The sequence below is a fragment of the Grus americana genome, chromosome 2 (genome assembly GCF_028858705.1).
Source record: "Grus americana isolate bGruAme1 chromosome 2, bGruAme1.mat, whole genome shotgun sequence".
Taxonomy (NCBI): domain Eukaryota; kingdom Metazoa; phylum Chordata; class Aves; order Gruiformes; family Gruidae; genus Grus; species Grus americana.
The window spans coordinates 138,938,735-138,961,283 of record NC_072853.1 but is presented as its reverse complement, the minus strand read 5'-3'; the positions used below and the strand labels follow the sequence as shown (position 1 = coordinate 138,961,283).

Genomic DNA, 22,549 nt, shown 5'->3' with positions numbered 1-22,549 from the left:
TTCAAATGAGGACTCATAGGACAGGATCCTTCCTTGAAAGCTTTCCCTAGCTGAATTCCAGCCACACTCAGAAGTGAGAATATACTGTAGCAAACAAAGTACTCTATTGTAGAATATCATAATCTGGAAAAAATTAAAACACTTCTTTTTTTCCTCTTTGTGACCTTCAAGGAAACCATAATATGGTTTAGTGGTTGACAGTGATATAGGAGGGTTTAGTAAAATCCCTCTTTGGAAGCCTTTGAAAGAATTTAGCCTGGATGAGGTTATGTATTAAAAAAAAAATATATTTTTTTTTTTTTTTTAAATCTAAGTCCTATCTGGAAAGAGTTAAGATACTGAAATCTTGATGACGATGTGCATTTAACAGTTGTGAGTCTGCAAAAACCAGGCTTAATATCCTGGTCACAACGTGGGAATTCAAAATTCATCAGGAGCCATTTTGCTGAGTATTTAAGTACTACAAAATCAGTTCATTTGCTTTTCTTTAGTTTTTATCAAAAAGATTTAAGTTACAAGATTCTCTCAGCTTTTTGGCAATCATGGAGCACCTTAAGACTCAATGATATTAACTGTGAAAATTCCTGTAACATTTCATATCAATCCAGATATTCACATCTTTGATCAAAGCAACAAAAAGGGAGAACTTGAACATATTAAAGGATTTAATAATAAAATCTAAACTAAACTAAAATTGAAAGGCTTTCAGTCACTAAAAAGATATCATTTTATATTGTTAATTACTTAGGCAACAACTTGAGAGTCAAGGCAAACAGACTTTGGGTCTAAGGACAAAGTATTATAGTCTTAAAAGTGACATCAGTAAGATGGTAAGATAAATTTTATACTCCAATTTATATTTCAGGAAGAAACACGCACAGCTTATATGGTTTATGGTGTATGAATGATTTATAGTGCATGAAACTTGGTGGTGGAGATAATGAAAACAACCGTGAAAGCAAGACTAAAAATAAATGACAAGGATGTATCATAACATACTCTCTCTTGCATATTGTCAAACACAAATAATAGCCACAACTGCTTGTGATTTCTGATACATCTTTCAACTTACTCCTTTTATGATCAAATTATACTACTTGTCTTAAAACTCTCTGTGGTAGTAAAGACCCCAAATTAAGCCCACATTTCCTGGCACTCATTTGTTACAACTGCTCAGATTCTCACGCACCTTCATTTTCAGGTTCCTTCCTGATAAACTGATAGAATTTACGTTTGTAACTTGCAGGACTATATTGGAGACAATTCAACATACAAGCGAGTGTTAACAGGACTCCCTGAAACCTTCAAAGGTGTTTATCAAACACCGCGTAAGGGCTTTTATGTGTTTTGTTGCCATTTGTTGAGGGAAGAAGCCTCACACATTCTGACAGCTGATCAACACAACGGACTTTTGAAGGCTCTGCCTCAACATCAGCTTGTCACTGATACCTAGGAGAGAAAGTGCCTTTGTTTTCAAAGTACAAAGCCCAAAGCCCCCTGAGTGGTTCCACCAGGGACACAGAGAATAACCTGAAAGCCAGCTTGTGCAAGAGACTCATTTTTGGAGCAACTGCATCCTGCACAGCTCCCATCAGCGGTACCATGGAGGCAGCGAGGACCACACACCCCAGCCCACTCTGGCCCCAACACCTCCTCTTGCTGGCCCCTCCCAGGATCTGCTCTAGAAGAACTTTTAAGACACAGTGCCACATCTCAGACTTTACAAGTTTGGGGTGAAAAATTTCGTTAGGTACTGCTGTGTGAACAGCTCCGTTCTCATGATTTTGTGAGAAAATTCATTTTCTCTCCAGCTAATCAGCTAGTAGCACCCCTGAAGAAAAAAATCCACAGAAATTAGTCACGGCAAGGATGCAAGGCAACAATATATTTATTGCTGACCTGATGTTAACTACAAGGTAGTTACTACAAATACAAAACATTTTCCAGTGTGCAGCTAGTTCATACCTCAGAGCAAAATGGTCCACAGACACATTGTAACATCTCTGCTCCCAATACCCACCCAAAAATCTTGAACATGAACAGTGCTGGATACTCCTTAACCAAATTCTGGCTACTGACACAGCTTTTATTTTGTCTCATCAGGTTTCCTTTATTTACAAAGCTTCTTACTTGTTTAGCAGTTACTCCCATTAATTGCTTTGCAATGAACCAACCAAGCAACATTCATGACTTTTTACTCTTTCTCCCAACTCTGCCAGGGAACGAAGCAGCAGATTGTCCAATTTTACTATGGTACATACAATTGCTTTATGACATGTAAATTGTCCTCTAGTTGTGTTGGAGAAAGTGATGATTATTAATGATTCTTAGCAAAGGTTACACAGCAGTTTCATATCAATCCAGAGATACAAATATTATCCCCATGGTAAAAGCTCCCACAGTGGCATAAATGAACCCTTGCCAGCTGGTTGTCTTCTGGGTGCTCCTAGAGGTGCGCTACCCATCGGGGGGCACTCCATGTGTGACAACCCGCATCCTGACCCTAGGACATCAACGCATGGATGAGAAGCTAGGTTCAACGAGATCCTGGCAGCACAGGCTAATGGGGAGCTGAAGAATTTAGGCTAGATAAAGCTACCCAGGTGCAAAGAGTACTAAAAGAAAAGCATGCGAAAAGAACAACAAACAAGTGACAAAAGCATGCCAAAAACCAGAGAGCAAGAGACTGACATCCAGATTAGACTGGGCTTACACTAATTGTATCAATATTCAGCTGTAGTATCCAAGTTCTGTTTTCCCAACAAAAGGATAATACCTGAGAAAGACACACAGAGATTGGGAACATCTAACACAGTAGTGAAACGCCAGCAGTAAAACAATTTCCTTACAAGTTCATAAGAGAGTACTTCAAATCTTGGAACATGTAATTTGATTAAGAAGTTAAAATATTGTAATGCTTATTTATAAGCATTAAATAAAAGTGAAAAATTAAAGTGAGACATAAAAAGAAGGCACTAAATAATCCTAAATACTATCGATAATCTTAAATATCTCCAAATGTGTTGGTAATATAATAAAAATATCCACAGGATTTTGACTAGAACATACAAGAGCTACAACAGATCACCCCTTTTTCAATAAAGGGTATGTTTTAAAGAAATTCACCTCTTAATTAAGATGAGCTAATCTATTTTCTAAATGAAACATTTGTATTGCTGTGACATTTCTTAGCAACCAGAATCACCTCTGTAATCGTGTTGATTTCAGGGCCAGGAGCTGTCTGCTCTAATCTACTCAAAGTGAATTTGCAGAGTGGATCCTAAAACACTTCAATGTTACGCTCTTTATGTATTCCACTTTCTACCAGAACCCGATTTACTAACAGTTACACTTGGAAAACATAGAAATTAAATAATAGCTTAATTCACATTTAATAAAATAAACAAACAAACAAATCTATTAGGATCAAGCTTCAGGAGACAAAAAAACCCAAACCCCAGGAATTGTTAAGGCTATGGTTGAAACTATCCTGCCTAGTCTGGTCATGAAAGCACCTTTCAGAAATTCACACGCTCCATTGATGCTCTTGAAGTTACACGGAAAGGAATGCCTAAGTTACCAAGCAATGAGTTCAGAGTTAAAAGCTTTGTACCTTTTGATGCTCTTTTCAAGACAAAAGGCAGTGTTCAAAAGCTATTTCTCCTGTATGTTAAGGAAGTAGAATGATGCGTGAGTGTTTTACAGTGATAATGATGTTCTTTCTATTAAAAAAGGTTATTAAATAACAACTATTTGAAGTAATATTTTCAAGTCTTCAGAACCAGAAAACACGCATCCCAAAGCATTAAAAAACGCTGACAGAGCTCCCTGAGCCTTGAATGTTGCCTTAACAAGGGAAAGGTCCAAAAGATTACAAAGTAACACAATGCAAAAAGAGAAAACTAATGGTACTTTTAAAAAAAAACCCAAACAGCCACCAAAAAAGATGACCCACAGATTTATACTTAGTGAGACACTGAGAATGTCACAGAAAGGTCAACAGTACATGCAATTATATAAAAAAGACAATATCCCTAAGGTCAATAACTGTGTTTTTAAGACTGATTATTTTAATAAGATATGAGATTGTTTAATGAAAAAAAACATGTTGACAAATCTATTTGTTTTTCGTCGAAGAAAGCAAGTCATGCATAACACTCATACTAAAATAGATTAAGAACTGATTAAACGACAAATCAAACAGAACTTCAGACATGGAATTGCTAAACAATACTGCTGGACTGTGTTTTGGTGGTGGTAGTAGTTTTCTTTAGTTTTAAGAGGGAGCGACAGACCCCTTTGGTCTTGGTCTTTTGCTATTCTCAACCTTCCAGAATCCAGAAGTAAACATAAAGTAATTGTTACTAATCATTTAAAATATTTGCCAGTGATGAAGAAGTGGCTTAATTGTGAACAGTGATAGGGATTGACCAGGTGGCAGCTTAACCTGCTCTGCCTAAGCTGCATGGCATCAATTTTATCATGGATTTGAAAAGGAAAAAAAGAAAAAAAATTCCCAAGCCTTACAGATCCACTCTCTCCTAGTCTTCCTTCTATCAATTGCCAATAACTGGTTATTTATGCTAATCTTTCGGTATAAACATCTATTCAAATAAAATAGGCTTTAGTTATTAAATTTGCATTGAGTATTAATTAAATATTAGAGGAAATTTCCTCAGAAAGACATAAGTTCAAACCTATATATTCACCCTTTAGAATTAATACACCTTCTCTTTCTTATGAATATGAAGTAGTGTTCTTCCCACAGATACACAAAGAACTGATTCAAGAACAACTAACATATGAGATTCCAGGGGAGAACTAAGGACTGCTTGGCTGTTGTCAGCACTCAGCATATTTTGAGAGCACAAAGAAAAAAAGTGCCTTCAGAGAGTCCAAATACGCAAACTTTATCTCATGTCAAATCTAGCCAAAAGCATTAGATACAGTGGATCTAGATCTCGTAGACATGCAAATTTTTTTATCCCTACATTGGCATAACCGCCACCAAGTATCAAGACTGATCGTATCCTTAAAGTGCACTTCAAGGGCTCAGCAGCAGTCTGTATCTCTGTCAGGGTCAGTGAGTTCATTAAATCCATCTACTCCGTGGTTTCCCACTTTGTGGGAAAGGCCTTCCAAATGCTAAGAGTTCATTTACTCCTTACTCTCCATCGAAAGTCATCATTTCATGCAACATCAAAACCATCTACAGCAGAGGCAAAAGTGTCAGAGACCTGAGATTTCAGGATTTAAAGCATTGACCAGAGCAGCCTGGTTCCTAAAAGATCCTGTCTTCCTAATAGCACACATAGTATGCAGAATAATGGAGTGAAATTTTAACAGAGAGATAAACTGTTTTCAAACTATTTTAGTTTCACTTGCTCTTTTTCTTAGCAGCACAGTGTGACAGTGTGCAGCTAATGCTCTGTGACAGATTTCGCCCGGTGGGAATTCCTCCCAGGAAGAGAGGCCTCATGGCCTATTTCTCCTTATGGCAAATTTTAAGCAAATTAAACTGATAACCATATCTTGAAAAACAATCCTGAGGACAGCATTGCTGACAGGACCCCCAGAGGGACATGGACCATGCTAGCAGACCATCGTGACAAGTCACAGGCAGTGCGGTACTGCGGAGGGACGTGCTGTGGATTGCAGGCACCGAGGGGCGAGGCGATGAGGGAGCCGGTCACGGCCCCCGGGGGATATGGGATGCCAATTAAATGGCAGCAAGACGTCTGCCGGCCGGAGAGGCACGGGCAGCCCTGAAGGGTCCTGGGCCCCCACCTCAGGCCGCTGCAGGGAGGACAGCACGGCCAGGCCGTGCGCCACTGCTTTTCGCCTTTGGGCGCACAACGAGCAGATTTATCTCGTGGGTTTCCTCAAGTGCCTGTGAATGACAGCTGGTGCGAAAGCTGTCAGAGATGTGTCTGCACTGCTCAGGTGACCTCGAGTTTTAATAGAACTGTAGCTCTGGTCACCCCTTGGCCTCCTGAAGTTGCAGTGAAGGCCCCTGTCCCAGCTCCCAGCTCTGCCCTGCAGCAACAGGGGAACGACACCAGAGCAGATCCGGGCTGACACACGGCTCAAGGGTAACGTGCTGCCCCCAGAAACTTCCAGTAGTGCCACAAGCAACACGGGGGGTGTGGGGAGCTTAAATCAAGAGCTTATGATCAAGAGCAACCAAGGAAGTGAAGCATTTTTCACAGCGAGGGGCTGAAGAGGGACCAGTGGTGCAACGCTGGTCTCTGCAAGGTGCTGGGCATGGACCAGTTTAGCAAACTTGCCACAGAATACTTAACTTGAAGTCAGCTAATCATATGAGATAACAAAATGCTAGAACAGGATTAAAGTTCAGCAGTTTTTAATCCTATTTTGTATTAAAGCCAGAGGGAAACCTGTAGCAAGAATAATCTACTAATGGAAAGTAGTTCAGGTCTCACCTAGAGTTTAACAAGTGCTCAGCACTTTCTGTACAACTTCTGGTTGGCTTCAAGTGAAGGAGGGTGTTAATCTTACCCACAAAGGACCACAAGGGACCTTTAAGGATATGTCACGTTATATCGTCAATTAACATGTTCATTTTCATAAGTCTAAAAGAAGCAGGAGTACACAGGAAAGCAAGCCCCTCTCAGTAGATATAGTATATAATGCAGGAAAACAACTACCTCTTGCAGAAAAATGTGCATCCATCAAAAAAAAACCTATTCCTTTTTTCCTTTTTATCTTGGAAATTAAAATGTAAATTATTAATCATGGCTTTAGTTTTTAATTATCTCTCACATGATAAACACTCACAGACTCTTTCATTTCTCCATCTTAATTATTTTGATTTGATTATTTCTAACACCAATAAGCAAAAAATATTCTCACATAAATCAGATTCCAGGACAAGCACAGCAACAAAAGTTCACATGAATTTCTCTACTTTTCCCAGCAATTTTGCATTCAGATAAGGAGCTGTGGAGAAAATGGCATCCGCAAGGAAGACAGGCAACATTTCTGGCTTAGTCCTGGCTTCTTCTGAAGCCAGTGGTAAGAAGGGGGACTAGCCTCAGCCCCCTCAGGCTTTTGACTTTCTTGGCTTACAAGAGTTTTTCATCCTCTGCTGCCCAGACAAAAGCCAATTAACAGGCAGCAAACCAAGAAGCACAAGTCTTCATAGCTGACAGGCAAGATTAAATCAAGTAAAGATAACAGTAGTAATATACGTAGGTGTTATTAAAAATCTTCAGACTAAGTCTTGCCATCACTGTTTGAACTGGAACTCAGATAAAAGCACTCACATCCAGTAAATGGGACCATTGCAGGAAATATGCAAACATTTGGTTCTTCTCCTAACAAGAAGCAACTTTTCTCAGTATGAAAACAAAGCACAATCACTTAACCAGCCTAAGTAATGCTTTCCAGTTCATTCTTTTTAAAATGAAATGCAGATGTACCCTAGTTCAACATTAATTATAATCAATATCACACAGGAGGCCACAGCAAAGAAATACTGTGTATTTAAGAAACATTTCTTTAAAACAAACAAACAAACTAAAAAAACCCAACCACAACAAACACAAACCAAAAGAAAACAAGAGAAACCCACCCAAACCCTATTTCTCATCTGCAACAGCTTCCTGCTGGAAGCACTGCAGCGCCGGGCTGACTGGGTGACATTGGCTCGATCTCACACGTCTCTTCAGATCTAATTACATTATAAAAGAAAAGAGACATCCAGATTTCAAACACATTTTTAAAACTCTTCTAGCTTACTTAAATAAGGAGGTCATTGTTCTCCTTCAATTTTATTTATTCTGTTATCATAGCCTCTCAACAGGAAAAAATTTGTTCAATCTTTTCTGGTTTGTTTGGAGAGTCCGATATTCCAGCCAGGTGCAATGCAGAAGGAATGAATTTTACTGAGTTGTGCAGACTGAGTTTCAATTACATTTTCCAGTTGTGGAACTTCTGTAACAGACAAGTATTTCCAAAAACTTGCAAAATTACAGTCAAGCGTTCGTAAACAACAACTGCTCTACCCCACTAAAGCAGAGGTTAAAACCACAGAGCCAGAGCCTTAGAAAGTTTCAACTTTACAAAAATAAACATATTCCAGGGCCCCAAAAAAAGAAATTCCTGTCTCCAGGTGAAGTTGCACTGCAGATTTTGTTCAGGTGGATATGGGACTATTAAAAACTACTTTTGATGCTAGCTGCTATTTTTAAGCATCTTGGTATAAATCTCAGATTCGGTGACCTCAGAATGAACTCTCATACAACGCTGCTATATTTTTAACAGGAGGAAGAATGGCTACCAAAATTAGATCAGAAAGTCTCTGACTATTTTACAAAATTGGCAGTGTAAGGATTAAACAGGATATGTGAAAATTAGTAATAAGGCTCATATTAAGTATGTCTGTGCTTTTATATTGATGCTAAAACCAAAAATGGGAGTATGTGAATTCATATATGTGTGTGTATATGTGCATATATGCACATACTTGTGTGTAAAATAGTATTTTATTCATGTAACATAAATAGACTATTAATAGATATGTATTGCATAGGTGTAGCAGTAGTAGAAAGAAGATAATGGAAGATACAAATGATACAGGAATGAGAAGATAGGTTACATCTATAAAGGAATTATATTCATTCATAAAAACATCATATAAGTATAAATATATCTATAAATATATAATATGGATATAATACATAATCTGTGTAAAAATATAACTATATATACACTTTTACTCATAAGCGAAGAAAAGGTAACTGTTCAAAAGTGATAGTGAAGGGAAAACACCTGCTAGTAATTCAGAATGGTCAAAGTTGCACAAGGATCTCGCAACCACAAGTGTGGAAAGTTGAATTACAGGTGAAATTCACTGCCTACAAATGTAAAGTAATGCATTAAAAAAAACCACACACACACACACACAACCCCAATCACATATAAATAGAGATGGGCTCTCTACCATCTTATGAAGATGACATTTTAGAGTCATCAAGGACAGCTGTCTGAAAATGCCACTTGATGTCTAGCAGCAGATAAAAATCTATTAGCTTTGGCAATGGGACAGAGTGGGGGGAGGCTAATTGGAAAGATTTAGATTGCAAACCAAGAATCATCATAATGTGACTTTATAAAAACACATATTTCCTTGGTAGCTCAAATTCTGGTTGCTGTCCTCTTTACTCCATCACAGAGATACAGAGGCACTAGAAAGGACATAGGGCATATCAATATGGATGCTCTCAGATTATACAGTGACCTTTATAAGAAAAATATTTTTCATCATGGAAGAGAGATGCATACAGAGTGGCTGGAACAGAGGTCCATAAAATCAAAGGGTATGAAAGAGAAACTGAGGCTTACAAACTACAGGCCATTTAATAAAATTATTGGCAATTTTCAAACGCAAGGAAGAGTTATTTTACAGATGCTTAACAGTTTTGTGGAATTCATTGTCACAACATACTCTGAAGGTCAAACGCTAAGAAGGAGGATTATAGAAGCTACTAAAGCATAAATCATTAAACATGATGGTCACACAGAGATCTAGACTTGGAATACACCAAACCACTGACCAGCAGAAGCAGATAGCCTCTTCCAAGCAAAATATCACTTTATGCTGCCTCCGTTTCTTACACTCTTTCTTAAGAATCAATTATTTGCTAGTTGAAAATTTTCAACTTTAGTCTGATGCAGTAGAGATACTCATAATTTCCTTTCTATTCCCCAACATTTCTAAATGCAAAAAATATTAAGATTTTACATTTTAGTAACTTTAGTATAGAATGTATAGTAAATATGTTTATTTAATTAGATTATTAGCAATAAATATAATGAACAGTAAACAGCAAACATATAAAAATCTCCTTTGTATTGACAAAAAATCATTTAATTATTTTTTCAAGGTATCAAGAACTGAATGAATTTTCTTTGTAATCTATCTAGAACTGAAAGGGAAAAAAATGTGTCCAGTAAGCTATTTAGAAGTTACTAAAATACTCATTGAACTTGTCAAAATTAAAAAATATAGTCTCCCCATGTTATGACTGGTGCTATATTATTTTTTTCATATTTTAATGTATATAGTATACTGAATTCAGCAATGCAAGTAGCTGCATTTGTATGTAAATTGAGGACTTAGCTAAGCCTAAGATGACATTACTCAAGGTTTTGCTTCCATTGACTCAGAATGGCATTTCGGGTGAACAAGAAATTGCAAAGAGAAAAATAAAACCGTAACAGGCCATACAGGTTTCTACAGCAGATATGGGGAATATATATCTAGAGTTAAGCCTAGGTCATGCCATAAGAACATGCAAAAGGTCTGTATACACCAAGGAAACCATAAAGTCTCCAAATGTCATCACATGCATGCTCCCAGAAGCATCAGCACTACCTAAAGTTCACAACTGAGCTCCTTTTAAAGTAGGTGATGAACTTCTTTTATTTTCTAAATGGCTTTAAGGAGGAAAGTTTTATAATTGTAATGAAGATACTAAACAAAAAAATTACCTTAAATCATTACCCAAATGATTACTTATTAGGAACCAGTCACACTGTATATATTTGTATACCTTAAACTACAGCCTAGTCCCTTCAACTATTTACAACCTTCAGTGTCCAAGCTTCTGTCCATGCCCAATCTTAAATACTGAAAGCATTTAAGCTTACACAGTTAAGAGAACTAATGGCAGCAGGCAAGTAAAAGAATGTGTTTCACATATTGAAGACTGGCAACTTATTCTTTTATTGTAGTCTTGCCACACATTAATTTCTGTTGGAACACTGTTCTTCAGAAATATTTCATAACTAATGAGTATTAGCTTAAAAAGGGTTATTTCAATTATTTACTGACAGGTGTCTTTCTGAATTATTAATTTCTTTTAGAAGTCTATAAAGTTTTATAACAAGACTAGTAAAATCAATGTTTTAGCTGTGACCTCAGGCAGAATTTGTTCCAAGCAGCATCTTTTGACTGATGAAGCCTGAAATCAGAACCTCAGTTGTTCTTGGTACTGTAACCCTCTTTTAGAGTACGTGAAGGGATTTTCTACTCATTAGCATACTTTGCCATTTATATTTCTGAGAGAAAAAGTCTCCTTCATTCATGAGAAACAAGCAAACAAAAATGACAAAAGTTAGTTTTTAAAATGCTTCACAAAGCAATTTTACCCAAAGCCATTCTTCCTACACCACGTGCACTGAACAGCAATTGCCTGCCAGACTTAAGCTGTGGTTCAGTCCGTATAATGACATTACATTAGGAAACTGCTTATAGGACTAACCGCAAGATTATACAGAAAAAAATAAAATAAAAAAAAACCACCACAGAAGTTAAGCAACAAAACGATTTTAATCACTTCAGTTGAATAGCTTGATTTTACTTTTACAGAATTACAATAAGTATTTTTAGTCTTCATTGTCTGTACTTTTTATTTAGCAAGATAAATAGTAATAGAAAAGGGCCTTTGCTTTATCAGTAGCACTTTTATGACAAGTTATTCCTTGAGCACACACAAAGAGCCACGGCACTCAGATGGGAGGCACGTCATGCCACTGCTTCCCATGAGTAAAACTTCCCTTCTGATACAACAAATTCATAGTAGTAAGTTGATTGTAGCAGAACCACGTAAAATACTTGCTCTTTTCCCCAAATAAGTTTGCTTCTAATGATTTTGCAAGTTGATTAAGCATGTAGGTCACCAAAACTGCTACCATCATGACAAAGAGCTAAGATGCTCTTTTCCTGTCTTGACAGGCTTCTTTCCGAAATCAGAAGAAAAAAGTGATAATCCCAAGTGTTCCTAAAAACTTTCACACGGCAGCGCTGTATCTGAAAACCACTAAACTTTTGTAACACAACCCACAAAACAACATTTGTTACAAGCCAAAAATCACAGTTGGAAGAGGTTTGCCTAGAAAGCACTGTGATTTAATGCATTAGAAATGGTCTATGGAGTACATCAAAGTGGTCCAAGAGGACTCCAGCTAATTAAAGTTTTTGCATTGTCTTTGGTATCAGTTGATCAGATCATGCCATCATTTTCTATATCCTAGATGATTTCTACACCCACTTTCCTCATTTTTAAAGGGGACCTTGTTAAGCCTGACTGGATCAGCATGTAAAATACTGAATCGCAACAAAATACTAGTGTCAGTCATTGCAAAAAATCCTAGGTATCAGTCTCCTCTTTGATCACTACAGGTTTTCATCTACAGAAAAAACAGATGATAGGCCACCCTTTTATGCAGAGACCTTCCCCAATTAAGAGCTGTTGGAACTTACTAGAGGATTGTGAAAGGGTGAGTAATTCTGAGAGAAGAGAACAACCTGGATCAGCAAAACACAACCTGAAGTAACTAGGGACAAATAGCTCTTCTTTCACAAACTTTTTTTTGTATTCTGGCAGCCACCTTTCCTCTTTGGAAAAGTAGAGTTACGATAGTAGTTAAAAAAGCAACAGACCAAGCGACACTACTAACAGGCATCACCAATGTCATACTTTTACTAATGTTATTCACTTTTTTTTTCCCTAAGTAAGAATAGACTGAAATTTCTGTAAAATTTTCAGACTCAAAGTCAGAAAATTTGAGTATTCCATTACAAATAGTTAATACTGTAAGAGGCAAAAGAACTGGATTGTCATCTGTGTTCTGAGAAACTGTACCGTATTACCATAGCTGGAGGCAGAGTTCAAGCCAAACACCACTGCAGACCTGTGATACCAATCAAAGCAGCAGCGCTTTGCCACACAGTATCGGTGGCATAATAATCTTCAGGTTTTTAAAAGAACAACTGTTTTACCTCAGAAGTGCTCAATGACATTACTGAAATGCAACAAACCATTAAAAATTATGAGGAACTGCTTTTCAGACATACAATATCATCTTTTTAGACATGTGCCTGACTAAATGCAATTTAAGCCCTCTCTGCTCTTACACAGATATAAATTATAATTAACTTCACTTAGTGACTAAGACTCTGAAGAAGTAATAAAACAGTCTCTAACTCAGATGCACATTTAATATATGAATTGTTAGAATGGGATTAAATCAGCGTTCAAACATCAACATTTCTATGCACAGAAAAAAGTTTATAAAGCTTAATTTTTCCTTCAGCCCAGTTTCTGAAGTCCCAGTTCAAAAATATAGGTCAAGTTTCATACTGTCTCCAAACTTCCTCAAGGTCAGCTTGCACAGTGCAAGGCTGACCCATTTTGAGTGGGCCTTTCAAAACTAAATAAATAAAAGAATCAGGTGGCCGCATCACCTTCCATAATACATTTTTTCTGCATTAAAGATCTCGCATATGTAATATATTAGCATGTGAATTCTGTACTCTGAAGAGCAGATTGCTCTGAAGAACTCACATGCATCTTGAGCTTAATTAGCTCAATGTGGATTAGTTCTTCTGTGTTTTATTTAATAATTTCTACAGTAAGCAAGTGTTAATATAAATGTTGAGCACAACAGAAAAATCATTACTTTTTTTGACCACAATGCATTAGTTTCATTGAAGAAAAAATAAAAAACTATCAAAAATCAGAAAATATAATATTATTACTATATACTACTTCCTTCTTTTGGGAAGCTAAAGAATGACAACTCTTTAACTCAATTCTAGAATCTTCTTTTGTGAGCATTTAAAGCAGAGGAACAGAAAGCATTAGGATATGGTTGCAGACAAACTTCTAATTAGTAAAACTGACCTAAATACTATCCAACGTGGGAATGTCAATTGGAAAATAATCTTGCAAATTTCATCCAGAACATTTCAGTAAGAGGAAAAATATTTCTACACTGAAAGTCACATTTTCTGAGGCTTTTTTAAAAAAAGGTTTATTCTAACTATTAAACAATTTTATTCTGAAAAACAGCTATCAGATTTTTGTTTGTTTGTTTGTTTTTTGGCTGAGCCTGCCTTAAATCCAAAGCCACTGTATTACTTTCAATGCAGCAAGAAGTGGCATACATTAGCCCTCACTCTAAAAATTCCTGCTAATACATTTCAAAGTATTATTTGATGTACAAATAAGGTGAATTTCTTAATATACACACTGCAGATTTTCTCTGAGGATAACTATTATGAGAAATTCAGGAGAAGTCCACTGATAAGAAGAGCTGCTCAGGTAAGAGGACTTTCATAGCCTGAGAACTGCTGTCTACAATCTTGGCACTTTGATCTCTCAGAATACAAACCGGTGCTATATCTGGGATGTAGCTCATTATTAATAGTTAAATATCTTTAAATGGAGCAGCTTTGAAGATCATTTCCAATATCAATAGCTTGCATTTATATAAGGCTTTCATTTTCAAGGACAATGCTGCAGGGTCCCTGAATCTGATATACATGTGCATGTATATATAAACTGCCATTTGCATTCAAACACATCATTAAGATCATAAATATGTATCCAGTCATAAATATAAATGCATAATCTATCAGCTTAACTACAGTTTTGGAGACTTTAATATATAAGGCTAGATGACAGGCCAAAGTACAATCACAGACATCAATGGAATTATACCATTTAATTGTGGAGAACATCATCCAGTGCTTTCTGCAGAAAAGTTATATCAGAAGACGACTTTTGTGCAGAAGATAAATAGGATAACCTTCATTTATTTTAATAGGTTCTGAAAATATGAGGGGAAAGCAAATTATCTTTTACAGAGGAATCTCGGATAAAATACTGTTTGCGCTGTTTTGCTTTATACAGAATAGACATTTCTGAAAATCCAACTTGATTGAAATACTTATGTTGCAAACTCTCCGCCAACATCTTCAAAATTTCCACCAGGTTATTTTTAAATGAGGTACCCAAGCCAGAGACTTTATATCAGGCAAAACAAAACAAAACAATCTATTAAAAAATAAAAATAAAATGTTCTGTTCAAACATTTCTTATTTAGCAAGCAGCACTAGTTCACCTTCAGTGAAATCGATTATGCTTGCTATGCAATATTTGAAGGGTACACGGTATTGTGTACTCTTTCACTTCTCTACACATGTATTTCTCCAATTGTGCAGATTGAATTTAACTGAAACATCTAAGGAAGGGAGTCAAGACAGAAAACAATTTACCATCCAAAAAAATATATTTCTAAACAAACAGAGGTTAACCTTTTCCTCAGCACCAGCTCATGACTTTAAACAGGGAGGACAAAATCCCTCCACCACTGAAGCAGAAGAGAACTTTAATATCAGCTTCAAGAAGGCTGGATATCATCTGTCAAACTAAGGACAGATGTAAGGAGTTTAACTTATTACTTATGTAAATAACTACTCTTTTACCAGGTTGTCCATTTTTTTTTTTTAGATGCTACAAATAAGTAAAAGATTATTTTTTCTATAATTACTGTAAATGCCTTCCACAACCTAACATTTGCAGTATCTTCTGTATTGCATCCTATTTCCAAGTGTAATGACCCTCAAAATCCAAGATTGATTTTGGCTTTACTCTGATCAATACTAATCTCCAAGATATATTAGACTTTACATTGACCCAAACAAAAAGGTCATTATATGTGTATTAGTCAATCTCCAAAACATTTATTAAATTAATTTCAGAGACCACAAAAGGTGTATTGTTACAACCGTTTCTATCTGAGATTTCTATCCATCATCCTTAGTAAGATTTACATGCAACTGATAATTCACATAATCACATAGTCACTGGAGTGGATTACTCAGAATGTCTTGACCTGTCCTCTATTATTTTAAGATACATACAAAAAGATTAATCTAATTGGAGGAACACCACCATATTATACAATTATTGGACTATTAGAATCCAATCTTACATGTATTAAAGTCAATGGGAGAATACATCTCCCCTTCAGCGACAGAGCTCAACTCTTAAAGAATGGGGGGTAGGGGGGCAGTCTAAAATACTATGGGTAGACTAAGTACCCCTCGAAAGCAAAGCAGGAGAAGCTTTATCAAAGGACCAGCAGATTTTTAAAAGAACAATCACAGCACCCTGAAGCATATTTATAAAAAGCACGGTTTTGAAAAATACACATTTCTGATTGGATTTTTTTATTATATTGGCTAATTTCAAAATAGGACTATAAAACCTAGACATGCATTAAAGTAGGTGATAACGTTATGACAAAATTATTACTGACTGATCTGGGGTAGGCTCCTCATCACTTTTATTCTCTTTCCTCAAACAAAGAAAAACAAGTCTCAAGCTTAGCAAAAGCACAAAGAAAAGAGAAAGATCAATAAATATATTATATAATTCAAAATTTTAAAATTAAAATTAGTAAGTTCCTTTAATGCCTTTTTGTTATTGTTACATAATGTAATTTTGCCTCCATATGACATTACAGATTTCAATAGAAGTATTTGAATTTCAGAGAGATAACACTATTTACTCTTTGCATAGTAAAGACCCCACATTGTAAATTATACGAGGCAATAATCATGTGTTTATTCTCTCCCTCAGGCAATTTATCCCGAATAATTTTAGAACCTAGCTGAAATTTTATTAAGCAAAAGTAATACTAAAAACTCCATTAAATTTCTGTCTAGAAGTCTTAACATAATAAAAAACAATATGATACCATTCATAATACGCTTTTTCCCTGCAAGTTATCCACAGACACTTAAATACAATACTAATAGACCTTATATACTTACAAGTTTGACACCTCAACAGCATTTGCTTCAAAATTCAACTTTAAACTTTCTATTGGCTTAGCTCTAGGGATGCAGATAGACGCTAAAAGACACAGAAGTAGGCAGAATAAAGTGATTGGTAACCAAACAAGAGGAGATGTTGCTTAAAAAAATAAAAAGAGAACCAAAGTAGTGGATAGTAATCAAGAATGAAGACATAAAAAGCCAGAAAGGAGCCAAATAATTTCATAAACATAGTGACATATTTCCAAAAAATCATCCAAGTTTCCTAACAATGGCTTAAACATGCCAACATGCCTCTCAGCTCTTTCCACGCTGGCCAGAGTGAAGATGTCCACACTTCCAACTCAACTGTCTGATGTGTTTTGGATTTCCACTTCCGTAACGCTACAGCCACCGTCGATATTCTAATACGCCGGGGAGAGAGGAGGGGCTAGCATCACTTATCCTGCTCCATTCAGAATCTATGACATTTAAAATTACCCATGTAAAGTATCTTTCCACTAAATAAAATTGTATCAGAAGTAAACTCATTTCTACCCAAATGGACAAACAAGTTGTCCCAAAGTATATGGGTTACCTAAGTATCCGCCAAGCCACAGAGTAGTATTCCCCAAACTTTGTCATCCTGACTTTAACCAGAAAGAGCACAGCACATCCTCTACGATGGTTGCTAATGGATTAATCCAAAAGACATTTCTAAGGAAAAACTGAGAGGTAAATTGAAGCCTGTGCTACTATCTGAAATGCGAGTAGTTCCGCTAAAGATGCTGGTGTGCCACACAAAAGCAAAATTATATTTTCTTATACACTACCCAAAAAGAGAGAGAAGAAGAAAAAGAACAAGATTCCCCAGTCTAAAGCTCTTCTAAACTTGTCTTTCCTTTTCCTTTGAAATTCTCTGTCATTGTTAGAAGAGTTTCACCTCCACAAACTACTGTGGACACTTTCCTTGCTGCCCTTGATATGAAAGTAGAATGTCTGGAAACATCTGCATTGCCCATTTTTTCCATATTTCTTTTATGAAAGGGCTATGATTGGAAACCATTTTCAATATTATGTGTTTTCAGGGGGAATTTATAAAAGTGTGTCAGGCCATACAGAGGGGCAGCCAGTCCCAAGCACAGACTGAGGAACGAGAGCAGGAGAGATTAATCTCCCACTTCAGGCAGCCTAGAGGGCTGCTGAAGGGAAGGCAAAAGAAACAAGAATAGAGAGATAGGCTGCACACAATGCGGCTTTACCCTGCTAAGGCACAGACAAGCAGCTTAAACCTGACGTAGAAGAGGAGAAGTCACTCGAGAGGGGTTAAACATTGGCAAGCGCCAAACAAGAACGAAGGGTTTCTGAAACTGCGTTTTAAAGAGACTGAAAGGGAACTGGATTGGCATGTTGCGTGGCATGATATTTAAAGCTTTGACAGAAGCTAAATGCCAACATTTCCCTGGGCCCATACCACTGCTAAGCATATAATCCATTCTGGAAAATAGACAAACTCCATCTCAAAATTTCTGCAGTATTTCCCCACCCCTCTCTGCTGCCACTGGGTGTTTCAGAACCCATGTGCTCTAACAGGGGGATATTCTCTGAATTCCTGCAAGAAATTTTATCAGAGGTAGTAGATACTCAGTTGTTCTCATGCCAGCAGTGTCCTTTATCACAAGGCCCTGCTTCCCTTCTGTTGATCCCCTCCTGAATTTGCAGATGGAGTCCATATCCTACATAGCTTTCATTTCACTTGGTCAAACCAACCAGGATCTCCCTTATCTCTCCATCACATCTGGAAGAAGGAGTAACTTTTACATCAGAACAATCCAGAATAGCAGACTGAAACCTGTGATGTATGTGCATATTAGCATTCTAGCTCATTTTTTCCTGCATCTCCGTCACCACACATTTAATCCTGGCTTCAAACCCTGTCAGGTAAAAGTCACAAGCACATGAGAAAAAAAATGAAGAATCAAGAACTTTTTTCATGTTATTAAAGAATCAAATCCCAGGATATCCCTTATATTATCTACACTTTGTCTTTTCATTCTAATGAAATAGAACTGGAGAAGGTAGACTATGCTATGGATAAGAATTAATTTAATCCAGTTTTGCAGCTGTTAAGACAAAAACTAAAATACTTTCTCTTCCTGACTACATTCTGAATGCATTTTGGATACGTTGATTAACTATCGATTAAGTGCAATAAAGCAGTGACTTGCACCTTTAGAATTTGGAGCGGTCAGGGAGAGATAAGTGACAAGGCATTTCACCCCACTCACACTGACCGAGTAGTTACCAAAGGAACGACTAAGAATGGAAAGTGAGGGATTTGGCTAACTCGCTTGAATTCATTAATTCAATAAGATTTTTAGTATAAAGTACAAAGCAATCATTAAAATTATCCCTTTCTCCTCTGACCGCATTAATGTTTCAATAGGATACAAATAAAAAATTTGTTGATCTCATGTGGATTTGAAGGAGGGTCTAACTGAGGCAATCCTAGTTCCCTTCCCCCTCTTACGGCCGGCTGTGACAAATACACTATGTACAACTGCTGTAATATATGGTAGTCTAACATGATATATAGCCTATAGAATTACTATGTCAGAATATTATCACTTTGTCAGCTTCCCACTACTCCCTCCTGTCATAAAACGCACAGTGTGGGAAGATAAATGCAGATCCAAGTGCCTAACCACAGCTGGAATTTCTGGTATGTTCTACCGCCCAGTAAAACGAATTATAAAACATCAGGAATAAAGTGATAGTTGCTAAATATGCCCTAAATTCTTTAGTTTACAAAGACAAGTCATTGACAATATTAAGCCTCAATCCGTTCCAAGGATAAAAAATCTGGGCAAAATAGGTCACGTGTCATCTCACTAGAAAACGTGCATTACTCCAGAGGAGTACCATAAACCCAATGAAACTTCTGATAACTTCAGCCATGAAAAAGAAACATCTCTACAGTCCTGCTGAATCTCAAGTCAGAACAGGTCTAACAAAATTAACCAGTCACATAAGTCTTGATTTTTAAAAATCAAGTCTTAAATTATTATTTAATATTATACTGATGGCCTTAATAGAAACCAAGTCATTCCAAACTAAAGCCAATAGTACGGCCAAAACAGTAACACATCTTGGACAACGTGTACCTAAAAAATCACCTGCTCCCAAAGCACAGAATGCTGTTCTCAAGCAACTTTGATAACATTCACCTCCCACTGTCTTCCAGATGCCCTCCAAGAGACCTCTCAGAAAAAAAGGCGCTCTCAATAGGATCTTTGGAAAAGAGGACTAAAGTTAGGAAAGGATAGGATAGGTCCTGTGACCTACACATAAGTGGCAAATAATTTTAATATGTTATCCTACAAACATTAAAACTAAAGGATGACCTGATCAGTTTTTAAAAAGTGGGCATTTTTAATGGAGTACAAGAGTCTGCTAAAACAACTTGCTTCAGTGCAGCTCCGTCAAACTTAGTGCTGAGTTATAAATTGCTAAATGTAGCCACATCAGAATTTTAACCCAGAATTAAGCATCCCAACCTCAGTGTTACACATTAAAGAGCGCATACACACAAAACCACATCCATGACTACTTTTTTCAGTTTCCATAATACCACAGATTTACATTTCACTTAAGTTGACAATGTTTTATTTTTATAACTTGACTTGAATTTAACTTTATGCCAACAGCATATACCGTAAGCATGATTTTTTTTTAATTATACATTTTTCTTTACTCTCCTTTTGGTTAAGAGTGCTCCAGAAGAACTCTCAATGTATGTATGGGATATAAGCCTGTCCCCATCCCCTCTGCTCTCTTTTCACATGCCTCTTGCTATTCTTTCAGCATCAGCTTCACCAGTCCTCTTACAAGCCACCCTGTAACCACGTAAGTAACAGCACTGAACACTTTCAGGCACAGAGTTGTACTTCGGCTTATACATAAAGGGCACGACTACAACCCAACTCCTGTAACATGCACAAATTAACCTGACAAACGAGATTTTTTTTGCCTAATGCCTTTCAGAGACAGCAATTACGTGCTCTCACAAAGCAACTTGACAGTTTCAGTCCTGAACCAAGGCTCGGTTATGGAAAGCCTGGCAAACCCTCTCCTGGCGGCTTCTTTGCACCCAGCGTATTCTTCGCTTTTTATAGACATGGTTTCACGTCATGCTTTTTTACTTAAGCCTCCTCCCTCCACCCACCCCAAAGAGCGTAACCACCGCTAAGCAGCCGCTTCTAAGATTGTTAAACTCTGCATAACAGCTACAAAATTCCCGAGCAGTTTTCCCAGCCGGACACCCGCCCGCCTCTGCAACTCCACGGCAATAACAGTTCGCACCGACTTCCAGAACAAGCCAACTCCCAACTCCTTCACGGCCGAGCCGCGGCAGCCCGGGGACCCCCACTTCTATCTGGCACCGTGGGCAAGGTCCCGATTTAACCGAGCCGAGCGGCGGGCAGAGGACGAAGCGCACGGCGCAGGTGAGAGCCCGGCTCCGAGGCCGCCCGCCGCAGCCGCCCGTAACTTCCCAGCCCAGCGCCGCGGGGCAGCTGCGCGCTTTCCCCGCACCTTTCTGCGGCGGTTCCTGCGCGCTGTCCCCGCACCTATCTGCGGTGGCTCCGCGCACCTCGCCGCCACCCGGGCAGGGCGAACCCAGGGCAGATGCTCCCCAGAGAGGGAGGGCGCCCCGGGGCAGCACTGCGCACCCCGCCTCGCCCCGCCCGCACTTACCACTCCGCTCCCTGCGCCGGGACGCGGCGGCGGCACCTCCCTCCTGCGGCGGGGCGGAGCGGGACGGAGGCTCCGCACCCCCACCCACCCCCCCCCCGGTGCCCCGCACCGCCCACGCTCCCTTCCGCGGGCATTCACCCGCCCCCCCGGCATCACGCGGCGGCCCGGCCGCTCCTCCCCGAGAGCCAGTGGCTCCATCCGCAATGCAGCTGTGGCTGCACTCTCCTTCTCCACCTCCTCCTCTCCTCGGCCCGGCCCGGTCCGGCCCGAGCAGGCACCTGCCCGCCGCCCCCTCGGATCCGAGTTTATCCCGCTGCGCAGCGCGGCCCCAGCCCTGCGGACAGGCGGACGGGCGGGTGCCGGAGCGGGGGCTCCTGGCTTTGGGGCGCTGTCAGGAGTGTGAAACAAGGAGAGATTGGGGGGGGGGGATTTTTTTTAAAAAAAAAAAAAAGAAAAAAGGGAGGAAAGAGGGGGAAATAGGGAAAAAAGAGGGCAAAGGGGGAGAAAGGAGGAGGAAAGAAGGGGGAGAAGGAGGAAAAAAAGAGGAAAAAAGGAGGAAAAAAGGGAAAGGGTGTTATTTCCAAAAGGACTTTTTGCGGGCTGCTTGTCCCCTGAAACCTATTACTGCAGTGGACCCCTGGGACAAGGCGAGATTAATTTCTCTGTGTTACGAAGAAAATGATAGATGCCATTAATCAGGGAAGCTGTAAGTCATCCACGTTTGTAGATGGAATTCAGAGATTAGCTGGGACAGATGGCAGGCAAACACAGCACTCTCCAGGTCTGGTGTAAATCACTCAACTTCTGGAATTATTAAACAGCCAATGACAGAATCTCATACATTTTCTTAAGGAGAAGTGTTTCTTAGGAAGATGAATATTCACTTCATATTATGAAAGAGTGTTTCCAATTGCTGTTACATTTCCCTTTCTAAATAATGAAAGTATTGGAGTTTCCTTCCTGGATGTCAGCAACTTCAAACCTGAAAAAGAAACAAGACTTTTCACACAGAGATCTTCCAGACATGGATGAGAAGCAAAGCCAGGCAAACTACACGAGTACCCAAATCATTGCTTTAATGCCCTCTCTGAAATAAACTAGCAGACCTGTAGAGAGAGAGAGATATATGCAAGTAGAGATATAGGTGTGTCTTGATATCTC

The 22,549-nt window shown here is 38.4% G+C and overlaps 1 protein-coding gene across 1 annotated transcript in view; it reads right to left on the bottom strand.

Annotated features, from left to right (window-relative positions):
- Window positions 1-21,319, bottom strand: part of THSD7A (thrombospondin type 1 domain containing 7A) — a 293,162-nt gene extending 271,843 nt beyond the window's left edge. The window contains exon 1 of the mRNA XM_054817889.1: window positions 21,227-21,319. The gene's annotated coding sequence lies outside the window, so the exon portion shown is untranslated. The remainder of the gene's footprint in view (window positions 1-21,226) is intronic.
- Between the last annotated feature and the right edge of the window lie 1,230 nt (window positions 21,320-22,549).